The 14,823-nt window shown below is 45.2% G+C and overlaps 1 protein-coding gene across 1 annotated transcript in view; it reads left to right on the top strand.

The window, feature by feature from the left end:
* The first annotated feature begins 8,664 nt into the window (after positions 1 to 8,664).
* Positions 8,665 to 14,823, top strand: part of TBL1XR1 (TBL1X/Y related 1) — a 205,816-nt gene continuing 199,657 nt past the window's right edge. Inside the window, exon 1 of the mRNA XM_066619236.1 lies at positions 8,665 to 9,070. The gene's annotated coding sequence lies outside the window, so the exon portion shown is untranslated. The remainder of the gene's footprint in view (positions 9,071 to 14,823) is intronic.

Genomic DNA, 14,823 nt, shown 5'->3' with positions numbered 1-14,823 from the left:
ACAACGGCATTATAATATTAGCCATTTTGTTCTCAGTACCTTCCTTGTCCAGCAAGTGAACAGTTTCCAAATCTATACGTCACATTGGCTTGCTTCCTTTTCCTGGCAGTAAACCTGAAGCTAATTTGTGATAATTAATTTAGGTTCTAAAATAAACATTTTATACCTTTAAACTTGTTTATTTTATAGTAATTGTGATCAAATACCTGGGACTACAGGATGAATCATTATGACATTTAAAGTATTGAATTTTCCTGTAACAAGGTTCTTGCATTCTGAGATAATCCACTTCTGCCGCACATCAAAGCCATGTGCTCCTTGACTGATGAGTGCTGAGGAGGTGTGCGTGGGTGACAGGGCTTGTTGCCATACCACATCTGTCATCACAATTGCTGCTGGAATAAAATAAATAATATTTAACCAAAAAAATAAGTTAGGATTTGTATAGCAGCTTTACAATGCATTTTTTACAACTCTTAGGACCCAATCCTATCCAATTTTCCAGCACCAGTGCAGCCTCAAAACAACCCCAAGGTAAGGGAACAAATATTCCCATATCTTAAGGAGGCCTCTGTGACTACCTCCCCACCACAGGATGCAGTGCATGCCCCATTGGCATGGCTGCACCGGCACTGAAAAATTGGATAGGATTGGGCCCTTACTGTGTTATTTCATAGTGATTATATATAAATTTAAACAGCACCATTTTGATGCTCTGGAAGAAGTCTATCAAGATGAAAACTCACAGGCTGGGTTTTCAGGAAGGTATAGTTCTCACTTTGCCTCCACTGCCACACATGTGATGATGTTCAGTAGGTTATGTGGTTTTAAAAACAAGTTTTAAAATTCATGGAAGTCTAGTAATTGCTATTTGCCATGAGACCTAAAAGAAACCCCCTTCTCCCTGAGTGCCCTTCTGACACAGTTCCTAAGTTCTAAAAGTTTTAAGTTCTAAAAGTTAAGTATTCCAGTCCCAATCATAGGTTTGACTGAGCCTATGGTGTAGCCCAGGGGTGCTCAAACTTTCAACTTTAGGGATGCTGGACCTTTAACAAGTGTATAGAAGAGAGAATTTCAGCAGGTGCAGCTTGTCATCTGTGGGATGACAAGTTGCACCTGCTGCAATTCACTCTTCTATACACTTGTTAAAGGTCCAGCATCCCTAAAGTTGAAAGTTTGAGCACCCCTGGTGTAGCCCTTTGTCTATTCCCTAAGGCTCTACTCTGGACTCCGACTGGAAGACCTCAGAGTTCTAGTAAAAAGCAAATAGGATCCTGCAAGAGAATCCACAAGCCCTTCTGGAAAACTCCAGACTCCAGAGTTCTATGACTCCACCATGACTGACCCTCTGGTCTTTTTGTGGGAGGGTATCTGCAACCTCTTGTGAATCCACATCTCTGATTTTACACTGTCCACATGAGCAGATCACTTGTATGATCATTTTTTTTTAAAGGTATGTGCAGATAAATGAAAATGAAAACTGAGGAAGCCTGAACTGCACTGTGCCCATATAATCCAACATTCATGGATAATAAGAGGAACATGTGCAGTTTCTCAATGAACCAAATGACATATCAGTTATCTGGTTCATTCTGGCCTGTTAGTTTCTTATGTGAGGGGGTGAGAGGCTCACATGATCATGTGGTAGAGCAGCAGACCATTTTGCAACCTTGCAAAACCCTCTGTTTTCAGTGTCAAAGGTGCCTTAGGGCCCTTGTCAGTGACAGATCACTCCATTTCTCCTACAGAGTGCAAAGTAAACTCCATTGCCCTCTTGCACTACAGAAATGGGGCAATTAAAACAGGGTGTGAGAAATTAATCTGAAATGAATATAATTTTAATGAGAGAATGACAGAAAACAAATGGGAGTGTGCAGAATCAAAATGAATTGGATACCATACCAGAAAAGAATTTCTTGCACATTCCTGGCTTTTATGCCTTTTATGCTTTATCAGTGCTAGACAGAAGGGCATTTCCTTGCATACTTTCCGGTGTTACCCTGCACATGCCCGATCTCGTCTGATCTTGGAAGCTAAGCATGGTCAGGCCTGGTTAGTACTCATACTTGGATTGGAGACCGCCTTGGAATACCAGGTGCTGTAGGCTTATACCATAGTCTTTTGAGACTGAAGGTTGCCAACCACCAGATGGGCCACCTAAAGGTATTTCCAAGCTCTCCTCTGGCCTGTGTGGGGGAATGCGAGGGGTAAGGAATTTAAAATGGAGGAGTTGAACCATGAGAGCCGGAGCCAGGCCAATTCCACTTTGAGCACATGCTATGGCTTTAAGAAATGGTGAAGACTTCCCATCCATTACATCTCCATTAGACCTAAATGCTAGTTTAACCTAGTATTTAGATTGTGTGTGAAAAGGAGGTTTGGGGAACCCCATGTAGAAAACAATATAGAATAACAGAGTTGGAAGAGTCATCCAGCCCAACCTTCACTCATTGTAGGTTCCTGAGACCCCATGCAATTGGCAAGACCCAGATGGTGCACTGGGAGGGGATCAAAACATGCATGAGCACATCACAGATCCCGTGGTGGTGGGGAGTAGGCTCAGGCATATAGTCTGAGCCTTTTTACAAATGGAAACTTATGAAATTTGCAAACACATACAAGAAATATGGAAGCACATGGTGACCATCTTTTAGGATATCCATTTCCCCTACTTCAGTAGTCCTAATTTTGCAGGGACAGTATGATGTCATTGATGGGGAAAAGTCTTGCTGAAGGGAGAAAAGCAGGCTTGATTTATGGTAGGTTTGTTCTTTAAACAAAATAACAAAGAAAACTCAGCCTTAAATTCTATCCACACTTACCTGGGAGTAAGCCCTATTGACTATAATGGGACTTACTTCTGAGTAGACATGCATAGGATTGACATCTGTCCTCTGGCAGTCAGGTCAGGAGAGGGGCTGGGAAAACATTCATCTTTCAATTTAAAAAATAATGTATGAAAAGGAGAAAAGGTTCCCTGAAATAAAGGCTCACAACCTGGAGGAAAGTTGTGTGTATTTGCTAAAGCCAATGGGTTTTCTTTAAAAAAAAAAAAACTTCTTTACAAGCCCCTAATTGTTACAAATGTGTATCAACATTACACAGCAAATTCCAAGGCAGCAGCACCTGATAAGAAAGCCAGCTCTACCAGATACCTGTGTTTTCCTAGTAGCTGAAGGCTAGCACGATTTGAGCTTGGGATTCACGGTGTGTGTAAGTAAATAGTTGTTGTCTCTGTGTACTTGAGGGAGAGGAGGCAGCAGCAGAAGGTGAGAGAGACACATTCTATGATTTACATGTTTTCCAACTACAGTAAAACTCCAATTGTCCAGCACCCAACTATCCAACACTCCTGATGGTCTGGCATCATAGTTGTCTAGGAGTGCTCTTAGCTCAGGAGTGAACTCTCAACCTTGCTGACTCCTGCACAGGTGCAGTCATACCTGGCTAAGCAAGGACATCACCAAGACAGGTTATGGAAGCTGCCTGGGTTTGGGGATAATCTGAGTGGTTTGGCAGTAACGTAAGTAGCAACAGGGATTGTAAATCTGGGATTCACCAAAGGCAAGATTGCACCTCTTGATAGTCCAGTGAATCTGATAATTCAGTACCACCTTGATCCCAAAGGTGCCGGATTACTACAGTTTTATTTTACTTGGGTCGTTCCAAAAACTTAGCCACTTGAGAAGAGACTGACTGTCTGGTTTTTTCCCTGGTATTGTTAAAATGGGCTTGATCCACCCCAATGCTGCTTGATACAAGTGTCTACTTGCATACAAAGTCACATATGTGGTTTGAGTTGCAGCTACACCATTATGATAACAAAGCAGAATGTAAAAAGTAGCAACTTTTGCCAAGGGCAATTTGCACATTATACAGCTGTGTATATATAGCCTCCTCCTCCCCTTCTTGCCCCACCCTTGCTTTCCTGTCTGCTGTGAAGTTTGCAATCTTAACAGCCTGAGTACCACAACAATGAGAGGGAAAGAGCTTCTCCATACTGCACTCAGACCCTAACCTTCCCTATGACTTATCCAGGTGCTGGGTGTGTCAGTGGTAAGGATTTTGTTGCACACTTCTGGAAAATGATAGCTTGTGTTTTAATGCTCATCCAGTGGAAGCCAGTTCCACAGGATAATAGAATGGTTGCAAAAAAAAAAAAAGACCTAGCATGTGTTCTTACTATTAGGATTTGCCACAGGGGACACTCCTGTTTGATTGATGTTAGGGTTTCTCCAGACCAGAGGTTCCCAAACCCCAGCCCTGGGGCCACTTGTGGCCCTCCAGGCCTCTCAGTGTGGCCCTTAGGGAGCCCCCAGTCTCCAATGAGCCTATGGCCCTCCAGAGATTTGTTTGAGCCCGCACTGGCCCAATGCAACTGCTCTCAGCATGAAGGTGACTGTTTGACCTCTCATGTGAGCTGTGGCATGAGGGCTTCCTCCAGTGCTTGCTGTTTCACGTCTGTGATGCAGTAGCGGCAGCAAAGGAAAGGCCAGCCTTGCTTTGTGCAAGGCCTTTTATAGGCCTTGGGCTATTTCATGACCTTCATTCATCCTTAATGTGTTAAAAGCAGAACAGTTAAGTAACAGCCCAATCCTATGCATGTCTACTCAGAAGTAAGTCCCATTAGAGTCAAAGGGATTTACTCCCAGAAAAGTGTGGTTAGGATTGGGCTGTGAGTCATCTATGCTGCAATACGGCAGGGTATTGTGGTGGCAGCAGCAGGAAAAGGCTCTTGCTTTTTTGGGGAGGGGGGTTTTACACAAGCATTTTTCACTTAACCTGACAGCACTCAACAAATATGTACCAAGGAATTCCAGGAGAGCTCAGTAGGGGAGCGGCATTGCTTCCAACTGACATCATCACAGGCACTATCAAATGGTGGCTTTGTGCAATCACTTTTCACATGTCAAGAGGTGTAAAAAAATTAGTATCAGGGATGAAGTTGGAAATAGAGAAAAAAAAATGTCTGGAAACTTTGGTTAGTTGGCAACCTTCAGTCTCAAAAGGCTATGGTATAAGCCTATAGCACCTGGTATTCCCAAGCGGTCTCCCATCCAAGTACTAACCAGGCCTGACCCTGCTTAGCTTCCGAGATCAGGCATGTGCAGGGTAACACTGGAAAGTATGCAAAGAAATGCCACATCCTAACCCCCGTTCCCGCACTGGGCAGCCCTACTCGAGATTCCCGGATTTGCACCAGCTCAATAGCTGGTGTGTATCTGAGAAGCCCCATGGGGTGCCTGGGTCTTTACCCACGGCAAGGGGAAAACTATCCCCTTTCCAAGGTGACCTCTGGCAGCTTCCTAAACTGTATAGGATGCAGCACAGGCCATGTAGCCTGGTTGCACCAGTGCAGCTTACAAATGGGCTGCCCTGCTCCCACAACATGTATTTTGTGCATGAAATTATCTACAGTGCCTTGATTAGGCTTGCAGAACAAACTGTCAAAGCAGAAGGTCGTCTTCTGCTCCTGTGCTCCATTGAGCCCCTTATGCCCATGTTTTTTCTCCCTGTCCAGTTTCGTTTTCATGTTGTGATGGGGAGACCCTCTCCTTTCCATACACAACCCCAAATGTATACTCCACCTCTCCTATATTTTGTTGGGAAAGTTGTTTTCTGAAAGAGTACTTTGCGGGGGGGGGGGTGATAGCTCTCCTGTTAGTATTGCCCCCCTCCCAGAGTTCCTTTGCTCTTTGTTGTCTCATTTATGTTCCCTTGCTGGTTTCACTTCAAATGTGCAGCACACCAAATACTGACTTGATCTTCTTAACACAATTTCTTGGTCATGTGTGCATTTCTCTCTCGGTGTAATAGTCTTCCCCTCCCCAATGCAGTAGGTTTCTCCTCTCCCTTCCCCCTCCTATGCTGTGCTGGATGGTTTGTATATTTCAGTTAAACAAAGCATATTCTGCTTATTACACCTTTTTTTTTTTGACCCTGTGCAGTGGCATAGCTAGAGAGGGTGCAAAGCACTAAGTTTTGTAGGGAGTCTCACGGCAGCGTGCAAGCATGTGCTCCTCTGTTTTGCTCCCATTGCCCAGAATAACTCTGGGGGGGGGAGGGGATGCTTGCATGCTGCCATGAGGCTCCCTGCAAAACTTAGTGCTTTGCACCCCCTCTAGCTACACCACTGGCCCCGTGTTTTGAGTTTTAAAAAAGGTGCTTTCCTCATATTGCACTGCATATATTTCATTTAGAGACCATACCACTCTATCTTGGGACTGTGACTAGACTGAAATGGACTGGTGGCAGTGGGTGTGTGTATGTGGGGCTGCCTGCTTATCTCTCCACAACCTTGAACCATATCTTCTAGCTCTTGGTTTTGTTCCACTTCATTTGAAGCTAAATAGATCCCCTCTTCAAAGGATCTTTTTATCAGTTTGCTGAAAGGTTTCTGCTAGTGACATTTGGGAATGGGGGTGGTGGTGGTGTTTGCTTTCCCATGGAGCTCCATAAGTCTCTAGGCCAGTGTTTCTCAAACTGTGGGTCGGGACCCACTACGTGGGTCGTGAGCCAATTTCAGGTGTGTCCCCATTCATTTCAATATTTCATTTTTAATATACTAGACTTGACGCTACCATGGTATATGACTGTATTTAGGGAAATGTTACAGACCTGTACTTTTAACAAGCTACTATGTATATTCTTTTATCAATGATAGTCAATGGGACTCACTCCTGGTTGAGTGTGGGTAGGATTGCAGCCTAGGATTGTTAAAAATTTTCCTGCTTGATAATGTCACTTCCGGTCACGACATCACTTCCGGTGGATCCTGACAGATTCTCATTCTAAAAAGTGGATCCTGGTGCTAAACGTGTGAGAACCACTGCTCTAGGTCCTTCCTATGCAAGTATCCTGAATCCCACCTTCAATACTGGCAAATTTAATGCAAATTTATGAATTTGATTTATTAGATTTATATTCCACCTTTCTCCTGGAAGGGCACCCAAGGTGGCACCCAAATCCACCCCATGCCTTCATCAATTTTGGGAATCCATTATGGGGTACAAGCCATGATGTGTATGCGCAACCTCCTGATTTTAGAAATGGGCTATGTCAGAAGGCCAGTGCAAGGGAGGGCACCAGGATGAGGTCTCTTGTTATCTGGTGTGCTCCCTGGGGCATTTGGTGGGCCGCTGTGAGATGCAGGAATCTGGACTAGATGGGCCTGTGGCCTGATCCAGCGGGGCTGTTCTTATGTTCTTATTGTGTTTGGGAGCACACTTGTAGGCAGGGTGACCAGATGTCCTCTTTTTTTCCAGGGCATGCCCTTTTTTAAAGCCTTGTGTCCTGGAAAAGAACTTAAATGTCCTCCTTTCGCCAGTGAGTGGGCCCCTGCAGGCAGCGCACAGCCTTCTTGTAAATAATAAATTATATGTGATATAGTTTTAAACATAAAAATAAGTAATAGTGTTTCAATTAACCATATGAAATCAATGGAATGTTTTTAGCTCTAATTTTGTCGTGTCCTACATTTTTCTTGGGATGTCCTACATTTTGGGGTGCCTGGTCCTCTCTGGCAGTTTTGACAGGTCATCTTGTGTGCAGGGAACTTCTTTGGGCCTGTTCCCTTTCCTGCTTTGCAACCCCCACTTGCCCCCCTTCCTTAACCCTCTGCACACACTTATTTCCCAATATCATTTATTTCCCAATATCCTAGCTGCGCAATTTGGAGGGGACTGCTGCTGGTGGCCGGTGGGGGTGTCTTGTTTTCCCACCTTTATCTTGCATCAGATCCCCCAACCCACTACACCCTTTCCCCCCCTGTGCACCTCTTTTTTAGGGGGGTGAAGGTGGGGGGTGTCTTGTTCTGCCACCTTTATCTTGCATCAGACTCCCCAACCCACTACACCTTTTTCCCCATGCACCTCTTTTTTAAAGGGGTGAAAGTGGGGGGGGGGGAGATGTCTTGTTCTCCCACCTTTATCATGCATCATATCCCCCAACCCACTTCACCCTTTTCCCCCCTATGCACCTCTTTTTTTAGGGGGGGGTGAAGGTGGAGAGTGCCTTGTTCACCCACCTTTATCTTGCATCAGATCCCCCCAGCCCACTACACCCCTTTTTCCCTTGCACACCTCTTTTTTAGGAGGGTGCCTTGTTCACCCACCTTTAATCTTGCATCAGATCCCCCCCACTACACCCTTCCCCCCCCGTGCACCTCTTTTTTCAGAGGGCTGAAGGTGGAAGTGCACCCAGATCAACCCCAGCCTTGGCAGCACAACACACCCCAAACACCCTTCTTTGCAGGGCACTTCTTACTGCTGCTGCTCCTGCATTTTGGAAGCTGGGCTCATTATGCAGGAGGAAGAGTCTTTTTCCCTCCCTCCTGGTTCCCCCCTTTGGATCTGAAGCCTCCAGGCTGGCATCCTTCCCCAGCCCTCCAACCCTGGGCACCCCCACATTGCACGCAGCCTGGTTTGCTTTTGCAAGAAGCCAGCCACCCGGATCAGCAGCAGCAGCAAGCCTGCCCCTCCTCCTCCTCCCTTCCTCTCCCTCCCTTGTCTGTGCCTGTGTGTGTTGTGTGTGTGTGTTCCTCTTTCTCCCTGCTCATTTCTGTCTGGCTGGCCACCTTTCTCTCCCCAGTGCTGAGTGTCTGAGCCGTTGGCTGCTCTGAACCGTTTTGGCTCCTTCCCTTAGTAACAGCTTTAACATTCTGCTTCAATTCCTCTTCAATCTAAATCACACACACACAGATCACTTTTTTTTTTTGCTTCCTCCTTCCTTGGGACTTAATCTGCAATCTCTCTCTCCCCCCACCCCCTCTCCACCACCTTTCCACCACCCCCTTTTTCTGATCCCCACCCCCAACACACACACACACACACAACACACACACACACCCCCAGGCTTGGGATATAATTGAATGCATAGAATTCTTTTGGTGGCTATTTGTGGTCTTATTTTTTTTTCCCCTGCTGCACCCTCCACATCTATAATATATATATATTTATCAAGGAGCACCAGGAGGAAGAGGAAGGTGCATTACCATCTATATATTTCTTTTTTGCCTCCATTGCAAAAGGAGGGGGTTGAGAACCAGCCACACTGAACCATCAATTGTAAGGTAAGAGAGTGTTTGCCTGCTATCTCTCTCTCTCTGTATTTGCAACCGGCAGCTCCTTGGGGCTTGCATAAAGTAGATCTAAAAAGGATTTATGATGATGATGATGATGATGATGCTGGGCTAAAACAAGGGGTGGTGGTGGGGATTGGGCGGCTGTGGGGGGAAGGAGATCAGAGGTGGGGGAGGGTGCCTGCCTTGGTGGATAGTTGGAGGAAGGCATGTGGGGGATGGGCAGGAGTGTAACATGCATTTTTCAACTTGGCCCTTCCCCCCACCAGCCCCCTCCTGGGAATTGGGTGCCTTTGAAGTGTAATCATAATTATTATTTTATGATTCTTTTATTTTTTTATTTTGCTGGTGCCTGCTGGTTGTTTTGATTCCCTCCCCAGCCCCTGACCTCTTTTCTTTTTGGTTGGGTGGGGGGGTTGGGGAAGAATGGGGGTGGATGGGAGGCAAAGAGGGGAATTTGCACCAAATAAATGTAACCCAGCAGCCATTATGAAGCAAGCTGGTTCACAGCCTATTCTTAGCTTGATTTTGTGCGAAGAAGTGTGTATTTATGTGCTGTACATTTTTTTGCTTCCTTCCCGGGGGGGAGAAAAAATACACAGACATTTAGCTAAAAAAAAAGATCTCGTTCAGCAGTGTGATATTGTGTAGGTCAGTGGGGTTTTTCTCCCTTTGTGCGTGTGGGGAAAGTTTTGTTTCATGGGGCTGTGTCTGTGTGCATGTTTGCAAGGAGCAGTGGGGGAAGGAAGGCAAGAAATGTGCTTGTGTCTGAACTCCAGCCTGGCAAGGGGGGATGGGACACTGCTCACCCTGGCCAGACTTTGTGTGTCTTTTGCAGAGGATCACAACCTTCATCCTGCTTGTCATCTTTGATTTGTCCCCAAATAACTTCTGGTTGGTTTTGTCACCTGGTTTGAAAGCATTTAAAGATGGCATGTTGAAGCTTGGGGTGGGGGAGGGGAAATGCATTTAAAAACACTTAAGTGGGGGAAAAAAAGTTACTGGGAAATGGTGTCTGGTTAAGTTCTAAGGACATCAGCACTACAGATGGACCCAGACTCATCTGCTTGGTTGGAGAACCCAAGGTAAAGGCCCCAGGATGGTGCGATCACCACTTCCTAAGCCATTTCTGGGGTGGCTTCCTTCTCCACGTGGGAAATCGGCGTAGAAAATGGGAGCCAAAAGTAAACAGTGTTGTGATTTTTTGATTTGTGTGTTTTGGTGGAGGCTGAATTTTTGTTGCCCTACCAAACTTCAGGTGGAGGGGAGAAGAGCAAGACGCAGAATATCTTGTGCCCAGCCATGATCAAATATTCATTTTATTATTCTTCCATGAAGTGGAGAGAAAGTATAAATTAAAGATGGCTCAGATGAAGTGGATTGTCAAATGACTTTGGAAGTGAAAGAGGGCAAAAGACCCTGTTGTGAGTGTCTCTCTCTGTGTGGAATGTTCTGGAGCATGAAAATTTAAAACACACACACAAGTTTGTTCCGTAGACTGGTGTTTAAAGAGAATTTAGTGGGATTTTTATTGTTATGGTGTCCCTGAAGAAGTGTGTGGTGGAGTTTGGGATTCTTACATGTGCTCAACTTCCTCTTTTTTTAAATTTTGATTTCCTGCTTGTGTAAATGAACTTCTAACTGATTATATAATGCACTATCAATTCTCATTTTTTGTCCATACACTATTGGAGGGGGAAGAGCTGGAGGAAAGGACTTCTAATCTTGTGTGTTTTTCATCTTTGGCAAAGTCTAACTTCTCCCTTGTATTTATGTCTTGCATTCCTGGTCTGTTATAATAAGTACATAAGGAAACCACACTGCACATGTCAGGGGTTGAGTCCTGCTGATGGCATTGTGTAGTCCAGATGTGTCCAAACAGAAAGTTCACAGCTCAAGGTTTCACTTGACCCAAGTAGAAAGAGGTTCCACTGAGAAATCTGGACTTCTGGGTTGTGCATGTGCTTTTGAGTTTGGCCCAGTACATGTCTTGTTGGTGGTCTTGGATTTATCATACAATTATAGTTTCATCCATGTGCGGCTTACGACAAGATATTGATCTGGAGCTTTCTTGCACTAATGAGTTTTTACCCAAGTTGCATACATTTAAAAAATGCTTTAATGCAACAAGTGTGCATACTTGGTCCCAGGGTATAGCCTGAAGGCTCAGGGTGGCACAGCACACTGAAACAATTTAGGTTTATGTCTGATTACTGCTTGGATGAGGGACTCTCTGGGAATCCGATGTACGCTGCCTTGAATTTCATCATGGAAGAAAAACATTCACTGTTAGAAATGAAGTTTAGAAAGTATGTTGTGCTGGTGGTTTTTCATCTGCACTAGTTTTGGTACAATCAGTTCTCTTCACATGTGAAGTTGCTACTTGAGAATTTGCGTATCTGCGAGGGGTAGAATTGACACCTATATTGCGTTTTCCCGAGCTGTTTAGATCGCGGATAGCTAAGAATGTCTGCAGCCCTCTGAAGGCTGCTGTTGGCTTCCTGAAGGTTGTAGAGATGTTCAAAATGGTGTCTGTGACTGGCGTGGAGCCCTTTGAAATCCTGCCTCTGGAAGGTCTTTGCTGTCTTCCTGAGTGCAGTGTAGACCTTCTGGAGGCAGTAGGGACCTTTGAAATGCTGCACGTGGCCAGCACAGAGCATTTGAAGTGGCCTGTGGAAGCGGATGCCCTACAGGTAAGGTACCTCTCCCCCTAACCCCTGTACCTAACTGCATTGATCCCATAGGATCAATGGTTCATTATGTGTTAGGTCACTGTGGGGTTTCCAGGACCCTAACCCTAATGGAGAGTAAGGACTGACCACATGTTTCTGGGCCCAACTCAAGATACTGATTATTTTCTTTCAAGCTCTTCATTGCTTCAGGTCTGGATATTATGAAGGACTGCCTATTTCCACATGAACCTGCCTGTTCACTGAATTGCTCTTCAGAAGCCGTAAGTCATGTCCTGTTGCCTGCTGATACTCAGTTGATGGGAACGCAGGGCACAGTCTTCTTCGTAGTGGCATCCAGGTTATGCAGTTCCCTCTCTCTACGTCTGGCTGTCCTAATCGCTAACAGCCTTTAGAAGGGCAGCAAAAAACACATTTGTTTTATCTAACATTTCTTTGGTTTTGCTCTGTTCCCAACTCTGAGTTCTTAAATTTGATTTTTTCAGGCTGGCTGCCTGTGCTTTTACTTTGTTGTACTTGTACATGTTGATTTTGTGTTTGGTGTTATTTTTAATACATTGTCTATATTGGTTTTTAGCTTACCCAGTGGTCCTCCTATTTATCTAGGACAGGGGTCTCCATACCCCAGCCGGGGGGGCCAGATGCGACCCGTATTTCTTGTCCCTTGAAAGCCTCTGGCCCACTCGACTGAACATGACCAGAGCTGTGCTCTGATTATATCTGGAGGGTGTTCTGAGGGCCGGAGAGGCTGAGTGAATGAGCCCACTCATTTATTTATTCATTCATCTAAGTTCCATCTCTTATTTATTTAAATTTTTTTCTGGCCCTCAGCACTGTGCCAGATATTTCATGTGGCCCTCTGGCCAAAAAGTTTGGAGATCCCTGATCTAGGAGATAAATATTATAAATAAATACAATAATTCCCATAATCCTGCTTCCTTTATTGCTGTTTTGTTACAGTGCTCTTAGACCTGGGGTGATTGACAGCAGTTGTAGTTAATAGAAGCAGCTCACCCTGGGATGCGTGGTGGTCAATCAGTGCCACTTTCCTGTCTTTAATGTCTCCAATGCATGGGGGTCTATCAGTAATAAATAATAATAATAATAATAATAATAATAATAATAATAATAATACAGGTATTTATATACTGCCTTTCTTGGTCTTTATTCAAGACTTTATTCAAGGCGGTTTACATAGGCAGGCTTATTTAAATCCCCATAGGGATTTTTACAATTGAAAGAAGGTTCTTTCAAGAACCAGGTGTTTCATTCTGATCTGGTTTCACATTCTGGCCTCCATCCTCCCACGCTCAGAGCAGATGGAATAGCTCGGCTTCAGCTTGTCAGCTGCTTCACGGTCGCACGGTGGCCTCGAACTGGCGACCTTGTGGATGTTATCTTCAGGCAAATGGAGGCTCTACTCTCTAGACCAGACCTCCTGCCCACTTTCCTGCCCACCTCCTCATGTACCACTTTCATGTCTCCAGTGCCGCTATTCCACACAGCGCTCAACTTTCCAGAATGGATCCTCCTGCATTATGAGAGGTATTACTCTAATAATAAATGTAGGCTGGTCATCTCAATTAAATCTGAGATGGTTTACAGAAATATGGGTTGGTTGAGTGAATGGGTGGGCCACGGGAAGTTGTTGTGTGGGTTGTTGCTTTGTTAGCCACTTGGTTGGTTTTCTTTTGAAATATATGTAGTGGACAGAGACTGTCTGAGCAATCCTATCTCCCACCATTGGCTGATGGAACGTGCGCTGCATCCGGTGGTGGTGGGGTGATTGGACATTCGGCAAGAGGTAAGTCTAAGGAGGGAAGAGGGCCAGGGCAACCTGCAAATGAAAGGATAGGATCCAATTCCTACTGGTGCTGCTGAGATCCTTCCTCCCGTCCCTCTGATCTGCCCCGAAATTCCCTTTGTGCCCATGAGGCTTCTGGAGCCAATGCTGTGTTCTGTTTGTGGCGGTGGCCCGGAAATGTGCAATTTCGGTTTGGTTTTCACGCATCTGTAATGGAGAGTTCCAACCGTGCCTGTGGCTTGTGCCTCTCATGTGTTCAGAAAAAGTGCCTGGCACATGGACATGATTATTAGATAGTGGCAGTAAGATTTTATCTAAACTGGAATATTGATGGCCATATTAATGTTGCTGTTAACTTTCTTTGTAATTGGGTTGTGCCTTTGTTTGAATTTTAGAGAGCAGGGGATAAATTAAATTCTTGTAGTTGATTTTTGTAGAACCAGAACCAGCCATGGCAAATCTACTGATTTCTTCTTGAAGTGAAGGGAAGATTTCTGTAGTAAAGGAGTTTGGCCCTGAATGAAGGCTGCTCACTTTGTGAAAATGTATGTGACCTGCTGGCTTTGTATATAGAGCAGGGCTTTCCAAACCCCCGGCCCACGGGCCAGATCTGGGGTTTGGGGAAAGCCGTCTGCTCCGTGAACAGAGCTTACCGTTCTGCCTCTGTGCTGCAAGTAATTCAAATAGATCGGGATGTAGGGATGCTCTGGGCAGTCGTGTCTGCCCGGATGTCCTGTTACAAAGCCTTCTGGGATGCTGGGCAACAGACGTGACTGCCCAAAGCATTTCTGTGCCCCGATCTACTGGAACTACGCACACCATTGAGGTGAAATGGTAAGCTCTGGTCTGAACGAGAACTGGTTTTTTTTGGCAGACAACAGTCATGAGTTGGTGACCGCTGGTATAGAACCAGGGCCTGATAAAGAAGGGAATTCTTTCTGTTTTCTCTTGGCGTGTCAAGGTCACCTAGCGCAGCTGCTTGTTGGACCTAAATCGACAGTGCAAAGGAAGTTTGTTCACAGAACTTATGCAATGAACAACCACAAGAGCTGGTGACAGTCACAGGCTTAGAGCCCTTCTCTTAGGTCAGAAGTCCCCAACTCTACAGGAGAGTTTGGACATCGTGTTCCAACAATGGGGGAGAGGCAGCAGTGGCACTCCTGGATATGCGCTGCGCATAAAGGATGAAACCAGAAATTAGTCATGATCAGCTGTGATTCTGAGGCTCTGGGAGGCCTGCAGAGGTGTCT

The sequence above is a fragment of the Tiliqua scincoides genome, chromosome 3 (assembly GCF_035046505.1).
Source record: "Tiliqua scincoides isolate rTilSci1 chromosome 3, rTilSci1.hap2, whole genome shotgun sequence".
Lineage (NCBI taxonomy): Eukaryota > Metazoa > Chordata > Lepidosauria > Squamata > Scincidae > Tiliqua > Tiliqua scincoides.
Note: the sequence above shows the minus strand (reverse complement) of the source record. Positions and strands in the feature narration are given on the sequence as shown.